Source organism: Balaenoptera acutorostrata, chromosome 19 (assembly GCF_949987535.1).
Source record: "Balaenoptera acutorostrata chromosome 19, mBalAcu1.1, whole genome shotgun sequence".
Lineage (NCBI taxonomy): Eukaryota > Metazoa > Chordata > Mammalia > Artiodactyla > Balaenopteridae > Balaenoptera > Balaenoptera acutorostrata.
The window spans coordinates 600764-618731 of record NC_080082.1 but is presented as its reverse complement, the minus strand read 5'-3'; the positions used below and the strand labels follow the sequence as shown (position 1 = coordinate 618731).

The window sequence follows — 17968 nt, the reverse complement described above, 5'->3', positions numbered from 1 at the left end:
GGCGCTCCTGTGGGGGACGTGTCAGGAGGCTACATCTTGCTTCCAAATTGTAGGGTAGCACGCACACCCACAGACGAAGCAAACAGGGCAAACTTAGCAAGCGCTGAACCCAGATGGTAGCACGTGGGTGATGACGGTGCTCTTCCTGCCTCTCCATAGTTCTGAAAATTGTCATGTTAAAAAACTGGAGAAAAACTAAAACCTTCATTTTTTGCGCTCAAGTTTGCTGGACTAATAAGAGGTACTTACAAAATCAACTAAAAATACTCTTTACGCTAGGTATGAGGGACTTCCCTGGTGGTCCAGTGGGTAAGAATCTGTGCTCCCAATGCAGGGGACCCAGGTTCGATCCCTGGTTGGGGATCCCACATGCCGCGGGGCCACTAAGCCCGTGTGCCACAACTACTGAGCCCGTGTGCCTCAACTAGAGAGCCCTCATGCCGCGAACTACAGAGCCCACGTGCCCTGGAGCCCACGAGCCACAACTAGAGAGAGAAAACCCTCACGCCACAACTAGAGAGAAGCCCGCATGCCGCAACTAGAGAAGCTCGCCGCAACTAGAGAAGCCCGTGCACCACAACGAAGAGCCTGCATGCTGCAACAAAAGATCTCGCATGCCACGACGAAGACCCCACGTACCGCAACTAAGACCCGACACAGCCAAATAAATAAATACATATGTATTCAAAAAAAAAAAAAGACTGTGCTTCCAACGCACGGGGCACAGGTTCAATCCCTCATCAGGGAACTAAGATCCCACATGCCACGGCGCGCCCAAAAAGATTTTTTTAAAAAGGGTAAAATACTTCAACAAAATAATAATAAAGCAAACATGGCAAAATGCTAACTATTAAATCTGATACACAGAATGTTCATTTTACCATTCTGTCCTCTTTTCTGCACTTTATAACAAAAAGTCAAAAACGAGTGTTCCTTTAAAAAAAAAGTGTTACTGGTATAGCTGCTGTGGAAAACACTCCGGCAGTTCCTCAAAAAGTTAAACATAGAATCACCATATGATCCACCAATCCCACTTCTGGGTGTGCACCCAAAAGAACTGAAAGCAGGAACTTGAACAGATATTCGCACACCCATGTTCACAGCAGCATTACAATAGCCAAAACATGGAAACCTAACCATCCGTCAACGGAGAAATGGATAAACAAAACTTGTTATATACATACAGTTCAGCCTTAACAAGGAAAGAAATAATGCTACAGTATGGATGAACCATGAAAACATCACGCTAAGCAAAAGAGGCCAGGCACAAAAGGGTAAATATGCCGAGTCCATGTCCAGGGGTCTCTGTGGACAAACTGCTTCCGTGAGGGAAGGTGAAAGAGTTCTGAAACAGATAGTAGTAATGGTCATAAGAACAGTGTGGATGTAATTCATGCCACTGAATTGGACACTTAAAAGTGGTTAAAATGGTCAATTTTATGTTATTTACATTTTATCACAATAAAAGAAGGATGAGAAAAGTTTAAGAACATATAGATCAAGGTAACACCCCCAACTCTACACCAGAGTGCCTAGAGAGGACTGCAGCTAAATATGAACACATAAAAGGCAAACTCAACACAGTATGCAAGAGCTTCCTAAGCCACTCCCAGAAAACACGGTTCAGTGCTACAGTACCTAAGACGAGGGTCCCCCCTTTCCTAACAAGCTTGTTTCCACTACTGCTGAAGATACCTCTTCACTGAATCCACATGCCAGATACAAAGTGCTTACCCACGAGTAAGAAACATGAAAACATCCTTGATAAGGAGGACCAGGAATGACTGCCTCCAATCACTGTACCCTGACCTCCCTGGATGTAGGGGAACTGTGGGCACAGAGCCAGAATTCCTCTCTCTCTCCAACTTGCATTTCTTTTCTTTCTTCCTTCACCAAGTTTTCACAACACTGGTGATTGTACGTCTTTGAATATGATTAATTGTGCTCCATGGGAAAACAGGTCACAGTAAAAGAGTTTCGGAAATATTAAATATGGCTGATATATTTTAAATGTTAAAAATTAGACCTCATATTTGTTTCTTTGTATGTATTCTTCTATTTCCAATTTATTATGGCTTCAAAAGAATCTAAGGGGGGAAAATGGCTTATTATGGGGAGCGCTTGATAAGCTGATGCTGCATCTTCCTCTTTCGGGAACAGTTCCTAACTTAAGTTCAGTCTTTATTAGGACACCCAGGACAGAGCACAGCAGCAGCGGTGGCCTGCTTGGCCAGCCTGCATGTGGATTCTGGGGAGCAGCACACGCGGGGCTCTCAGGGCCGGCAGGTCCCCATGACTTGAGGACCTTACTTTTACGGCCAAGTCTGACAAACTGGAGGGCACATATGAACAATCACCCTAATGCACACTCTGACTGCAAAAATGAAAGAGAGGGATAGACAAAAACTGGAAGGTAAGTAAAACCAAAGTTCTGGAGTTGATTTTTCTTTTGAAATCCCTCAAATCTGTCTAAAAATAAGACATCTTATCCCAAATACCTCAGTAGAAAAGACAGACCCTACACCCTTAACCAACCTGCTGCCTGCATCCCACATGGGAACTCACGGCCTGGCTGCCCCCTGGAAGCAACCTGGATGTCCTGCCCCCACGAGCAGCGAGCAGCGACCAGCGTCCCTACTGACAGGACAGTCACACCGGCGGGGGGCTGCACTCTGGCCCACTCCCCTTCCACCGCGGCTGGTGGAGAGCGGCGCTCACGTGCACCCACTCCTGGTAAAGTCTGCCAACAAGCAGCAGCTGCTTCCTACCTTTGTCATCAACAATTCTGGATGCTTAGTGAAAACCCCTTATTATAACTATAACTGTAACCTCAAAGGACCACACCTCAACAGAACGAAACCTTGATTATTCTGAAGTTTTCCAGGATGAGGTAGCCTGGAAAGCTCAACGTGCCTGAACTGAGACGTCCCACAGTTGACACACTTGAGCCCTTGCATTCAATGACTCCAAGCAGGTAAACATCCCACCACTGGTAACTGCATGGATACCGCGTCCCCTGCTCCCCGTGTGTCCCCACCCAACACTCAGTCCCTGGAGGATCAGTCCTTAAGGGTTTTGGTGTCAGATAACCAACCTCGGGAAAGTGTAGGGTCACTAGAAGACAGGTTTGCTCCTGCAAGAAACAAATATGACCTGATACAAAAAATATCTCACTACTCAGAAGTGACTTTTAATGAAACTGAAGGCTATTTAAAGCAGCCTACTTCCCTAGATTAACCAGCACTTGATATTTGCTTTTGCATAAACTCCGTTTATGAACTATTTGTGTTTACCTTTTATCTTTTTAAGTGAATGCATGTACAGACATACTAACATGCCAGCAACAAGGACTGGGCAGGGGCAGAGTGGTCGTGGGGGCACCATGGGGACGGTGGGAGGCAGCAGAGCGCTGAAGGGCCTCACCCTGTGCAGGAGGTTTCAACGGCACTCCCAGACTAGATCTTGTAGTGAACTTCTGTATTCTTTTCCTGTTTTACTGAAAAATAATTGACTTCCATCACTGTATAAATTTAAGGTGTACAGCCAGATGGGTTGATGAACATACATTGTGAAATGATTGCCACAGGTTCAGCTGACATCCATCTTCTCATACAGACACAATAAAAACAAAAGGAGAGAAAAGGAAAACAACCTTTCTCCTTTTCATGAGGACTCTTAGGATTTAGTCTCCTATCAACTCTCCTGCAGACTGTTCAGCAGTGGCAGCTATAGCTACCAAGTGGTGCACCACACCCCCAGGACTTATTTGTCTTATAGCTGGAAGTTTGTACCTTTTGACCACCTTCCTCTAATTCCCCTCTCCTCACTCTCTGCCTCTGGTCTCATCTCTTTTTCTATGAGTTTAGTGTTTTGTTTTCTTTTGTTTTAGATGCCACATGTAAGTAAGATCATACAATGTTTGTCTTTCTCTGACTTACTTCACTTATATAATACCCTCAAGGTTCATCCATGTGGTTGCAAATGGCAAGATTTCCTTTTTTATGGCTGAATAATATTCCATTGTATATATGTACCACATTTTCCTTATCCATTCATCTATCAACAGACATTTAAGTTGTTTCTATACCTTGGCTATTGTAAATAATGCTTCAATGAACATGGAGGTGCATGTATCTTTTCAAACTAGTGTTTTCATTTCCTTAGGATAAGTACCCAGGAGTGAAATTGCTGGATCTTATGGCAGTTATTTGATTGACTGACTTATTGATTGATTTAGATCTTAGTTGCGGCACGCAGGATCTTTTTCTTGCGACACACAGACTTCTTAGTTGCGGCATGCGTGTGGGATCTAGTTCCCCAACCAGGGATCGAACCCGGGCCACCTGCATTGGGAGCGCAGATTCTTACCCACTGGACCACCAGGCAAGTCCCCATATGGTAGTTCTATTTTTAATTTTTTGAGGAACCTCCATATTGGTTCTATAGGGGCTGCACCAATTTACATTCCCACCAACAGTGTAGGAGGGTTCCCTTTTCTCCACATCCTCACCAACACTTGTTAGCTGTCTTTTTGATAATAGCCACTCTGACAGGTATGAGATGATATCTCACTGTGGTTTTGATTGGCATTTCCCTGATGATTAGTGATGACGAGCATCTTTTCATGTTATCTGTTCGTGATTCATTATATTCTTTGGGAAAATGTCTACTCAGGTCCCTTCCCATTTTTTTATTTGGGTTATTTGGCTTTTTGCTATTGAGTTGTATGAGCTCTTTTTTGTATTTTGGATATTAACTCCTTATCAGATACATGGTTTACAAGTATTTTCTCCCAACTCCATAGGTTTTCTGTTCACTTTGGTAATGGTTTTCTTTTGTTAATCGAATTATTAATATAAATTCACTAACATCTAGAACGAACTTGACTTTTACATTTTACATCCCAAAGAGTAGTTTTCGTTATGTAATCAGTTTGTAACATTTGCAAGAGAGGCCCATGGGAATGAAACCTACCAGCACCGCCTCACCCACACCACAGTTCTACCTACCTGGGCCCCCAGCGCACACAGGCCTCTGGGCGAGGAAACTGGCGTGCTCTCCCCTGTGAGGGGGGCCAGGAGAGCCTTTTCTCCCCTTTGATGCAGTGACAATACCAGGAGAATCTATTCAGCAGACAGTATCAACAATTAACAATGAGGGCTTTCTTCTCTGAATTACATGCTAGGCTTCCAAGTCAAACTGTGAATTTATTTCAAGGGAAAAAAGTCATGCGCGCTGAGTCTCATCTATGTGACTATCACCTCTAAATCTTATTAGGTGACAAGTTAGTTATATTTTCAGCAGTAAAGCTACAGTTTAGGAAATGTAGCCACTAACGAAAGATATTATTTATGTGGGAAGTTTAGAAAGTACCCTAGCTTTTGATGAGGACACAGGTCCTCGTTCCAACTCTCAAGTGGCTGCCCTGTAAACAGAGGTGTGGGCTGGAGTTAAACACCCAGACACCAGGCCATGCAGGAAATAAACTCATCAACATTAGTCTGTTTGCTACAAATCTCTCCGCCTCCTTTTAGAGGCCCACAACCCACTTCCAGTCTCCCCTAAGAGGGATGCGGTGAAGCTTGGCCCCCCAGTAGTAGATACCTGGCACCCCTGCAGCTGTTATTTACCGCTCTCAGGACTGCAACCTGCAAGCAACTCAGAAAGAACAGAGTCTGAGAATGAGGGGAGCACAGACTGTTTCTCTTCTTAAACCAACAGCCCACTTGCAAACACCTGGAAACCAAGTAGCCTTCGCCCATTAATCTTAAGTTATTTTTACAGAACCCTCTTAGCTCTCAAAAGCATCCCTGGACAAAGAAACAGTACCAGGCCAGCCTCGGGGAGGGTGAGAAAAGGCCAGAGAGTAGCGAAGCCACTTGAGTCCCTGCCCCATCCCCGATCCCCCATCCCGGTGGTAATGGGGCAGCCATCAAACACTTCAGTCAGGGTCACAAAAACAACTATAGCAACTTGTTCTCTCCCTCAGGTGCAGGGCAGTTGTCAGCCGGTGAAATGCTTTAATGTTATGGAGGGGTGGTAACAAAGGGACTTGGGAGAGCTACGAGCGTTTAAGTGAGAGTGAACGTTCAAAGCCAAGCACCACACAGCCAAGTGGCCCAAAACATCCACTTCTGCTCTCCGTTTATCTCTCCATCTGCAATTAGACTGCATGCAATTCAGGGCCCTGACTGTACTGCTGGCCCAGTAAAGCCTAGAGACCATCCCCCGCTGAAGGCTCCAGGGTCAGACGCCCTGAGCGTAACTGCTGCCGCCCACAGTCCAACCAAAGGACAAAGTCCTCGTGACACAGCACATGACAAGCATGCAGTGACAAAGCAGGACAGAGGCTCCGTTCTGACGGCCTGAAGCAAACCGCACCTACTCTCACGCGAGCAGGCACCGGCGCAGCTTCACTGGACGACGAGCTCCAGGCACACAGGGCTCTGTATCTCCTGCCAGGTGCCACTCCTTCCTCAGCCTAGAGCCTAACTTTTAAGATCCGTCTTTCAGGCAAATACTGACTAGGTATCTGATCATACATGCACAACATGTGCGTAGAACTATGGGAAATACAGAACAGACGTGCAAGAAAAGCCTAAGATACCGTGGCCTTTCTCCTCTCCACCCACCCGCCTTCACGCCTTCACCGAAGGCTGCTTCTCCAGCTTCAAGTTCTCTAGCCCCTCCTACCCAGACTCAGAGCTACTCTCCTTGGCCTGCAGTTTAACTGTCTGGGAATAAGACGTGTAGGAGCCAATCACAGGCTCCTGGGGAGCTGCCCACTCCTCCCTGCAGGGGACAAGCACCAGAGACTGGGGCGCCTGGGTCTGTCACAGCTCCACAAGGCAGGGGACCTTTTATATAACTGGCCATCCCTCTCAGCTGACCCTCAAGTATTTACATCAACACTTGTCAGCAGGGACTTCCCAGGTGGCACAGTGGATAAGACTCCGCGCTCCTAATGCAGGGGGCCCGGGTTCAATCCCTGGTCAGGGAACTAGATCCCACATGCATGCCGCAACTAAGAGTCCGCATGCCAGAGCTGAGGAGCCCGCCTGCCGCAACTAAGAAGCCCTGGAGCTACAACTGAGGAACCCGCCTGCCACAACTAAGACCCGGTGCAACCAAATAAATAGTCTTCGCATCTTGTCCAGGCAGCCCACTCTCAAGATCCCCAGGTGCTCTGAGGGCGGCCTCGAAGGGAGGCCCTCCCAGCCTAGCCTCAGGCCAGGCTCCGGCAGACACACTTCGCTCCTCAGTCACTTCCCTGGGACGGCATCTCTGCCAGTCATTCGAAGTCAGGCATCATTCCTACAACAAAATCTCAATCCCATCACCCATTTCTACTGCTCATCATACATTTCCCTAGAAAATGGTGTTCCCACTTCCTGTAACAGTTTCCACTGAGACCTTTCTAAACCAGACATCATCCAAAGCAGAGGATGGTGGGGCTGAAGGAACAGGCCGGAAGACAAGGCAGGGGCCCCTCATGAGCAGTGGCCGCCCTGGCTGGCGCTCCCGCCCTCCACCCAAGCCCTAGACGCCACCCCTCTCCTGGCAGCCCGGATTCAGGCATCGCCAGGCCCTGGCCTTCTGCGGGCACCAGCAGACCCCACGCACGGCCTCTGCCGTCCCTCAGCAGGCCAGGGCCAGGGCCCTCATCCTAAGTCCCACACACTCGGGCTGTACTCCGTTTCCCTGGCTTCATCTGCTACCATCTCCTTTCATGGGCTCCGTGTTCAAACAGGCCAAGCTGACATTGTCACGTTACAACCCGCCCTCCTGGCCCTTGTCCAGAGCCTTCCGGCCTGACCCTGCCCTCTGCACGCCCACCGACGCCCACCATGCTTCCAGAGCACTTCCTGCATCACCCCCCAGACCCGGAGCCAGAAATGCCCTCGCCCCCACGTGCAGTTCCTGCCCCACACCTTGCCCTCATCTTTGCGCTTCCCCCACACAGCCCTGCACACAGTGAGCAACCAACAAACATCTGACTAAGTCAGTGGGACGTGGGGAAAGCTGTCTGTTTAGTCTTAGAAGCCCCTCCCTAAAGCATGTTACGCATTCCAGTCACAAAAAGACACCAAACTGTTCTCCCCGTATACAGCAGGCCACATTCAGGAAAGCAGTCAGAGAAACCAGAAGTCAGCTACACAACTGCCTGTACACAGTTGCTTTACAACTGTGCCAAATGGGTGAATGGTTACAAAGACAGAAAAAACAAAGACTGTACTCTTCACAACTGCCAAGGTCATGAAAAACAAGGAAAAGACCGAAAAACTGTTACAGATAGGAGGAGACCAAGGAGACAGGCAACTAAATGCCATGTGTGATCCTGGAGCAGTGAAAGGACGTTAGTGGGAAACAAGTGAAATCTAAACGAATCTGGGATTCAATTAACAGTATAACGCATCAATGCTAATTTTTCTTTTTTTAATTTTCAGCCACGTTGGGTCATCATTGCTGTGCACGGGCTTTCTCATTGCTGTGGCTTCTCTTGTTGCAGAGCATGGGCTCTAGGTGCATGGGCTTCAGTACTTGCGGCTCGCAGCCTCAGTATTTGTGGCTCGAGGGCTCTAGAGCACAGGCTCACTAGTTGTGGCACAGGGCTTAGTTGCTCCGCGGCATGTGGGATCCTCCCGGACCAGGGCTCAAACCTGTGTCCCCTGCGTTGGCAGGCGGATTCTTAACCACTGCGCCACCTGGGAAGTCCCAATGCTAATTTCTTAGTTTGGCCAACCTTACCACTGCTACGTAAAATGTTAACCTTAGAGGACCTCGGTAAAGAATATAATGGAACTCTCTGTACTACTTTTGCAACTTTGCTGTATACCTAAAATTATTCCAAAATAAAAATTTATTTAAAACAAGACCTTGGGACCTCCCCGGCAGTCCAAAGGTAAAGACTCCACAGTTCCACTTCAGGGGGCGTGGGTTCAACCCTTGGTCAGGGAACTAAGTTCCCCCATGCCATGCGGCGCAGCCAAAATAAATTAAATTAAAATTAAAATTAAAAAGAATAAAATAAAAATTAAAAAATAAAACAAAACCTTGTCCAGGACATGTGTTTCCACCATATCCACTAATCCCCTATCAATGCCAAATTATGCTGACTGATGGACGGCACTGAGTCTCTCCAAGAGCCAAAACAGTTCTGGGGAACCAAGGCCAAGAGCCAGAGCCTGCTGCACACTGACCTGGCCCAACCTCACGTGTTACGACAGCACCGTGGACTCCCGGTGTGGCTGGCAGAATAACGTCCCCAAGGGGTCCACGTCCTAACCCCTGGAGCCTCTAGATATCTCAGGCTACTCATCAGCAGACGGGGGATGAGTCTGCATCATCCAGGTGAACCCCACAGAATCACAAGGGTGTTTAACAGTGGAAGATGGAGGCCGAAGAGAGTCAGAAGAGAGCTACGTTCTTAGCTGTACTTTTAATTCTTTAATTTTATATGAAGGTTTACATAACACTAATGAATGTACCCACTAAGGTAACAGAATGAAGATATTGACCTGTGATAAGTTCCAATGAGTTATGAAAAGTAACAGTTTAAATAAACGTGCTGTGTTTTAAAAACAAAACAAAACAAAACCACCTCCGAAGAAGGTCAAAGAGACACAAGGTTGCTGGCTTCAAACATGGAGGAAGGGGCCATGTGAAGAGCCTCCAAAAGATGGAAGCGGCAAGGAAATGAAGTCTCCGTGGAGCCTTCAGAAGGAACCAGCCCTGCCGACACCTTGCCTTCAGCCTAGCACGATCCATGCCAGGCTTCTAAACTGCAGAACTGTAAATAAGAAAAAATCTGTATTGTTGTAAGCCTTTAAATTTCTGGTCATTTGTTATAGCAGCCATAGAAAACAGTGACAGCACTGAAATATAAAAACCACAAGGGTTTCTCCAGATTGTGAGAGCATGTCTTCCTTCCAACCTTCACACCCTCCTGTGGTACCTCTTCAAATCCTCCATCTCCCTTCTGTTTCCCATCTCCCTCTGGACAACATATTTGGAGCCTAGAAGAAAACTATCAAGGCGAGGAAAACGAGATGCTGTGGGTTAAATTCTAAGAGATTCCCTCCCCGGTGTTCTAAAACTTCATTGTGCCCTTAGTCTTTGCTTAAATATCTTTTTTTTTTTTAAAGATTAGAGTTATTGCTTAAACAGTCTTCTTTAAAAAGTTAGTCATCTGATGAGAACCCAGGTTCAGCAGAAACAGATCTGATCACTTCACCAAAGAAAAACAAAGTTCACATGTAAATCTCGTTAAGGTTATATCTGCTGAAAACTACTTCAGCTGTGAGTGAAAGCACATATCATTTTTCTAAGCTTCATACTAAAAGATAAGAGACACAATTCAAAGATCACCTTTCCCAAGTATTTAGGGAAAATTTTTCCCGTAAGAAAACATTCTGAGGGCTTCCCTGGTGGCGCAGTGGTTAAGAATCTGCCTGCCAATGCAGGGGACATGGGTTCGAGCCCTGGTCTGGGAAGATCCCACATGCCGCGGAGCGACTGGGCCCGTGAGCCACAACTACTGAGCCTGCGCGTCTGGAGCCTGTGCTCAGCAACGGGAGAGGCCGTGACGGTGAGAGGCTCGCGCACCGCGATGAAGAGTGGCCCCCGCTCTCCACAAACTGGAGAAAGCCCTCGCACAGAAACGAAGACCCAACACAGACAAAAATAAATATAAATAAATAAATAAATTTAAAAAAAAAAAAAAAAAAAAAAAGAAAACATTCTGAGCTTTAGCATATTTAATATATTAACCTCTAAACTAAAACACTTCAAATTCCAGATGGACTCTTCTCAAAGTAATAGAAATACCTATGTAGGTAAGCTAAAGCTAAACGGAAAAAATCATACACCTCAGCAAAGAAAGATTTCACAAAGTCTAAAAATTCTTTGAAATCAGAATCACCTGAGGGCTATAGTTTCAGACCCCTAAAGACTGGCTTTTCAGGACTTCCCTGGTGGCACAGTAGTTAAGAATCTGCCTGCCAGTGCAGGGGACATGGGTTTGAGCCCTGGTCCGGGAAGATCCCACATGCTGTGGAGCAACTAAGCCCGTGCATCACAACTACTGAGCCTGCGCTCTAGAGCCCACGAGCCACAACTACTAAAGCCCGCGCGCCTAGAGACCGTGCTCCGCAACAAGAGATGCCACCGCAGTGAGAAGCCCACGCACCGCAACGAAGAGTAGCCCCCGCTCGCCGCAACTAGAGAAAGCCCGCGCGCAGCAACAAAGACCCAACGCAGCCAAAAATAAATTTATTTTTTAAAAAAAAAGACTGGCTTTTCTCCTCTGTAAGCATCCAAAAAGGCAAGATTTCTTATAGTGTTCTGCACATCCTTTAATTAGTCAAGTGTTTTAGTAATTTTTTTTAAAGTTAATTCCTTCAAGAGTGCTGCTTTGGGGTTTTGTTGGTTTTTTATTTTTACTTCCTGTTTTACAGGATGTAAAACCGCATTTAGAAACATGGTACATGCCAGCAAGGCTTAATTTCTTAAGAGTAATAAGGTTCTTCTCTGCTTTTCTCATGCTCTCTATTTTAGATAAGTTTACACAGTACAGCCATAATATTCTCAAGTCTACATTATCACCGAGAATTAAATGAAAATCTTTTTTATTTTACTGGATATGAATGCAGTTAAAAAAAAAACAAAAAACCCACTATTCATAACTTTAGCCCAAACCTTATGAACAAAGCACCTTCCCGAAATGTTCTCATTATTTAGAAACGTTCATTATTCCAGGACATTCGCATTCTGGGTCTGAAGACTGCCACTGGAAGAGGGAAAGGGACACTACTAATGAGCTGAGAAAAGTCTATTTGCTGCATTTTAGATGAAAAGTCATCTCTGATATCACAAAGCTATTAAGCATTTACAAGTTAAATTTCAATCCCAGCCATTCTTAAAGGTCACATTTTTTTTTTAGTTAAACAGGTAACTGAAGAAGGGGGGATTTTATGAATTTTATTTAACCCTGACAAAATACTTTTCTTTGACCTAAGTGATCAAAAATGTTTTAAGTTGAGCAAAGGCCAACATTCTTATTTTGTGAAGAGGTGCACACTGGTTTCTTTGCAAGTGGAGAAAGAGCACCTACAGATTTTCAGGATAATAAATAATTCACTGCACAGATGCCAAAGGCAGGACTGGACACGTGGGTCTCGCCCTCAGCCAGTAGCAAGGACGCTCAAACTCAGACAGCACCGCTCCCGACGGCCACCTACGTCCATCCTGGCTGCGGAGGGGGCATCACAGAAGGATTTTCAGTCCTTTCAGCCTCGGAAAAATCTGAGCTATATTAATAGGCCAGACTTCTATTTTCGTATTGAAAACCCACTTAACTCTTTATTCAAAGGACCAGAGTTTGAACTGCAGGATATCTCAAGTTCTAGAATGATGTCTTTAAACGTTTTCAACAACCACCAATTCCCCTCACTCATTACCACCTAAAATGTTAAAACCACACAAATCTACTGTTATCTAAACCAAGAACTCAAGTCTTTATCACCCAAATTATACCCACGACTAGGCTTTTCAATAACAACCTTTTCCCAAATATATGTTTCATTTTTTAAATTTTAGAAAACAGAAACATAAGGGGGAAAAAAATAACACACAACTCCATTTTGGTGTATTCCCCCCAAAGAGATTTTTTTTTTTTTTCTTCATTAAAATGTCAAAACTAGGGACTTCCCTGGTGGCGCAGTGGTTAAGAATCCACCTGCCAATGCAGGGGACCCGGGTTTGATCCCTGGTCCAGGAAGATCCCACGTGCCGTGGAGCAACTAAGCCCGTGCGCCACAACTACTGAGCCTGCGCTCTAGAGCCCACGAGCCACAACTACTGAGCCCACGTGCCACAACTACTGAAGCCTGCGTGCCTAGAGCCCGTGCTCCGCAACAAGAGAAACAACCATAAAGAGAAGCCCGCGCACCGCAATGAAGAGTAGCCCCCGCTCTCCCTAACGTAAAGCCCATGCACAGCAACGAAGACCCAATGCAGCCAAAAATAAATAAATAAAAATAAATAAATAAATAAATATTTAAAGTGCCAAAACTGGGCAGGGGTGAGGCAAAAATGTTAAGGGGCCCACCTCCATTCTGGAGAATTTATATTGCTTTGGCCTTTTTTATTACAAGCGCTTAGGAAATAAAAAACATAAATCAGAAAATGCTAAACCTTTCAAAAGACTCCACACTGTTCACATGACACGTGGCCAGAGGTGCTTGAAGTTCTCATCACCATGAGCTGCAGCAGCAAACTACACTTGGCGAGCCTCTGACTGTGGCCCCCACACGGCAGTCCTACTAAAGCTGCTTTCACAGAAAGCATTCTTCTTCTTCCACAAAGACAACCGTTCGTTTAATTATTTCCTTTCTCTCTCGTCCTGTGCCAATTTTAAAAGCCATGCCCCACACCTTTCGCAAGTAAACTTGTAACAACAACAAATAGGAAAATGGCTAAAGTGTACATAGCGTAATTCCTAGTCAATCAAATAAATGTTCATGATCCTAAGTATGTCCTTTCAAAATTTCTCAAACACTTGCATACATTGCCTTTAAACAATTCAACAAATACTTCCTGAGCCAATTCTAAGCCCAGGGTCATGCCTAGGCTGGGCCCTGGGTGACAAAGAGACCGTGCCTCTCTTCATTCAGCTTAGAGCCCTGCGATCACACATTTGATCTACTGTGTTGATGTGGGGTGGGGGGGGAGGATTTGCAAGGGAGACAACGATGGACATTCAGCAAGACCCTGGTCCAGGCAGAGGGTCACCTAGGAAATGAAAGGCCAATGGAACCGGAGCACGAGGAGTTGAGAGGACTTGAGTGAAGGACATGGGGTGGGGGGGGTGGGGGGGGTCACACAATCAGGGTTAGGCCAGTTAATAATCCTTTGGGACACTTTCATAAAAATAATACTTGTAGTTCTAACATATATACAAAACACTATTTGGTTGAAAGGTGAATTTAAGAAAATTTTAAATATGGGGAGGGAGGAGCGGGAGTTAAGAAAAGCACAGAAGAATACTAACAAAAACATACACTCACGTACACAGCTGAGTCTGACTCTGGCAAAGATATCAAGAATAAGATGCATCAAACAACAAAAAAAAGAACCGCTTAGAAACAGAAACATCTCTATAAGAATTAACAGAGAGTTGTTGAAGTGGATCATTTCCTAAGCCTTTTTAAAAAGGCTTTCTATACCGATTATCTCTAACTGCCTGCGTTCCAGGTGCTAGGGATTGACGCCATCTTTCACAGTTTAAGATAAAACTGAAAAAGTTGAATTGCACAGAAATTCCATTTGAAATTCAAATTAACAGAACACACATGAAAACATTTCAAGACAGTAACTTTTGTGTTCATTCGATTTTTTTGTATAAAGTTTATCAAACAGGCCAAACTCAGTCCCCACAGAGCACTGACTGAACAGCAATAGTGAACTGACCCAGCACACAGCCAGGCAATCAGTGCAGTATCATTCGCACCTATTAACTAGCAAGTATCTTGTTATTCAAGGAAGCTCATCCATTATACTTACATTTGCGAGATGAAGGGACTTACATGGACTAATGGACAGATCAAAACACTTATTTTGGCAACAAATGCAGACCATGCTCTGAACCAGCATTTACTGACGCTCTCTAATTATGTTATTTAGTTGATGATGGGCTCATTGCCATCCTATGCAAAGTAACTCTCCTCTCATATTGGATGAAACGTAACCTTACTGTGTCAAATGTACTTAAAAACTCAAGGCACGCAACGCAACGCCTCTTGAAAAATATTCTCCAGTACAAATAGCACAGCTTCTTTAACTCTATTTGTAGAAAGTTCTACTTGTCACTGTATCAACACTGTAATTAGAGCTAAGATGACAGCCACTAGTCACAAGCAGCCCATCTGGTTTGGAGAGATGAAAGGCCTGCTGTGCAGTGTGATTATCATGGCTGGCCCACAGCACGCCCAGAGGAAAACATCCAACAGTGGCAGCACAAAGGTACAACTGCAAAGGAGGAATTCAAGACTATGTGACACCTTTAAAAACAAACTTCTGGTAAATTTTGTTACGTATATTTTCCCACAATAAAAAAAAAACGTTTAGAAGAAAAAGATCTTTTCAAAGTTTCAAAGCTGGGTCAAATTTGGCACTATCTGTGGGTAGCTTTTTAACTAACTCAAGAGGCACACACAAAGAGCAGAGGAAAATGTCACAGCAACTTGGTCTTTGTTTCCTCCGTTCAGAGAGCCAGCCTATCAAAGGCAAGCCCGCTCCTGAGCGTGACACCACAGAGGGAGGACAACAGCTGAATGGAGGGCGGGGGATGAAGGGTCACAATCTAAGTTGAGCAAGATGTGTTCCCTTTTTCCTTTCTAACTACAAAGTAATACCAGAGTACTTGTGCAATCATCCTAAAAAACACAAACAGAACTCCAGGTCTTCCGGGACAGCAACACTGAGTAAGTGCAATCAAGGTCCTAAAGGCATCAAACACAGTCTCAGGGTCTCTGATCTAGAACTATCCAAGTTATGCCATTGACTGGGTTTGCACAAACCAAAAATAGTAACTGTTTCGATGGCACTTCTCCTACAAGCAGTATCATCTTACGTCTTCTGGCTGAGAGCACCTCATCACCCCCCCAATTCAACAACTGCGCGCACTCTCACTGCTCAGTGGAAAAGGAATGTTAAGGACATTGTGCAAAATCACTTCAGAATACCCTCTCACCATCTAAGAAAGCCTGAGATATGACTTCTCTGCTGAGAAGTCCTGTTCTTGCAAACGAATATAAAACTTCTCATAACCTACAGAAACCATGAAACCTAAGCCTGCTGCATCTGAACTGTTAGAAAGAAAATGGTTTTGAAAGCACGGGGCCCTCTTAGGACAGCTTAATCTCCCAAAGCCTCTTCCAAAACTCTTCGGAAGTTTGGATACGAGACTAGCTTTCAAAATACAACAGAAGCAGAAAACCTTGATGGGACACCAGGAAAAGAGCAGCTCTCAAGAAAAATTAAGACTCCCCCCAAAACGGCAGAGATAACAAGATTCAACAACACAATCCCTCTTTGAAAGGGGACTGAATCCATGTGGCAGGGCCAACCCTACATACATACATACATACATACACATACACACACACGCACACACATACACACTCGCTCTCACAGCTACCGCCCTGCCAGGGGATGATGAAATGAGGAACGGAAATTAACATTTCAGGCAACGTCTCACATTGTTCCTTGAGGCCAAGGGCTGCTGTTGCAGCCGCCGCCGCCTCTTCCCTCCCACCCGCCCCCCAGTCCCGCCTACCCTCCCCCCGAAACACCCCCGCACCGCTGCCCCGCATTCCTGCCCCTCCGCGGGCCCACGCGCCTCCTGCGGCCCCAGCGCCCCCTCTCCCTCCAGGGCCCCGGCTCGCCCTCCCCCTCCGGCTTGGAGCCCGAAGCCGCCTGCTCCCATTTCAAAACAGCGATAATAATAGGACGCTGGGAATAACAACTACAGCCTACACCGCGAAGGCGCCCCTCCCGCGGGTCAGAGGTCGGCGCCCCACTCCCCAGGTGCCCGGGGCCCTCCACAGCCCACGGCCGGCCTCTCAAGGCTGCCCGGGCCCCCCAGGCCCCCCAGGCCCGCCCGGAGCCCCCAGCGGCCCGCCGTCTGCCCCTCACTGCTGCCCCGGGAACCCAAGGTCCCCACGCCCACCCAGATCGCCCCGTCGGCCCCTCCGGCTGCCCAGGCTCACCCAGAACCCACCCTCAGCCCCCTGTCGGCCCCCCAGGCCTGCCCGGAGCCCCTGTCGGCTCCTCAGGCCCCTCGAAGACCCCCGTCGGCCCCCGCCCGTCCAGAGCCTTCTCTCTGCCCCTGAAGGCTATCCCAGGACCCCGGTAGGGCCCCCAGGGCCCGAGGCCCACCCGGAGCCCCCCGTCGGCCCTCTGGGCCCCCCAGGCCCACCCAGAGCCCACCCTCAGCCCCTGTCTGCCCCCCAGTCCAGACTGGAGCCCCCCGTCTGCCCCCGGCCCCCAAGCCCGTCCGAAGCCCGCCGTCGTCCCTCCCGGCTACCCCCCAGGCCCTCACGCCCTCAGGCCCACCCGTATCCCCCCCCGCCACCAAAGCCCGCCCGGAGGCCCCTGAGGCCCGTCACGGCTGCCCCGGACCCCGGCCCCCAGGCCCGCCGAAGCCCGCTGCGCTGCTCCGCCCGGCGCGGAAGGCCTGCAGGCCGCAAGGCCACCCCACGTCCCGCACTCGCCCCGACCCCCGCGCGGCCGCGGCTCTCACCGGCTCCGGCTCCGGCCCAGGGCTCAGCGGCGGCGCGCGGGCGAGGCCATGCAGCCCCGGGCCGTCCCCGGCCCGCGGCCCGAGCGGGAAGGCGGCGCGGGCTCCGAGCGCCGGTGCGGCGGCGAGGCGGGCAGAGGCGAGCCCGCCCTCGGCCTGCGCCGCGGCGGTCGGGCGCTCACTGAGGGGGCGTCGGGCCGCGCGCTCGGCCGCGCCTCCCCGCCTGGGGCCCTCGCTCCATCGCGCTCCGGCTCGGGCGGCCTCTGGCTCCGGGACCCGGCGGCGGCTGCGGCGGCGCGGGCCGCATGAGACGTTACCTCCCATTGGCCCGCCGTATCCGCCACCGCCATTGGCCCGCCGCCGTCGGGCACAGGGCTGCGCACGTCACGGCGTCGGGAAGGAAGTGCGCGCGGGGCCACGGGGGACGACGAGATTGACAGCTTCTAGCACAGGCCGGGGCGGGACCAGAAGCACGTCCCGGGACGGATTGGGCAAGGTCTTGCGTCCAGGCGCACGGGACGCTGAGGTAGCGAGCAGCTGGATTGGCTACCTGCGTCGCGGAGGGGGCGGGTCTTTTGTTCTCGGACGTGACGATTGGCCTTCCCAAGTGCCGGAAGCGGCGAGGGCAACGGTCGGGAGCGGGTCTGGGCGGAAGGCTCTGGAAGGCGC

The 17968-nt window shown here is 48.2% G+C and overlaps 1 protein-coding gene across 11 annotated transcripts in view; it reads right to left on the bottom strand.

The window, feature by feature from the left end:
• Positions 1-17607, bottom strand: part of ANKRD11 (ankyrin repeat domain containing 11) — a 166471-nt gene extending 148864 nt beyond the window's left edge. For all 11 annotated transcript variants that reach the window (XM_057534971.1, XM_057534967.1, XM_057534972.1 and 8 more), the window contains exon 1: positions 17303-17607. The gene's annotated coding sequence lies outside the window, so the exon portion shown is untranslated. The remainder of the gene's footprint in view (positions 1-17302) is intronic.
• Between the last annotated feature and the right edge of the window lie 361 nt (positions 17608-17968).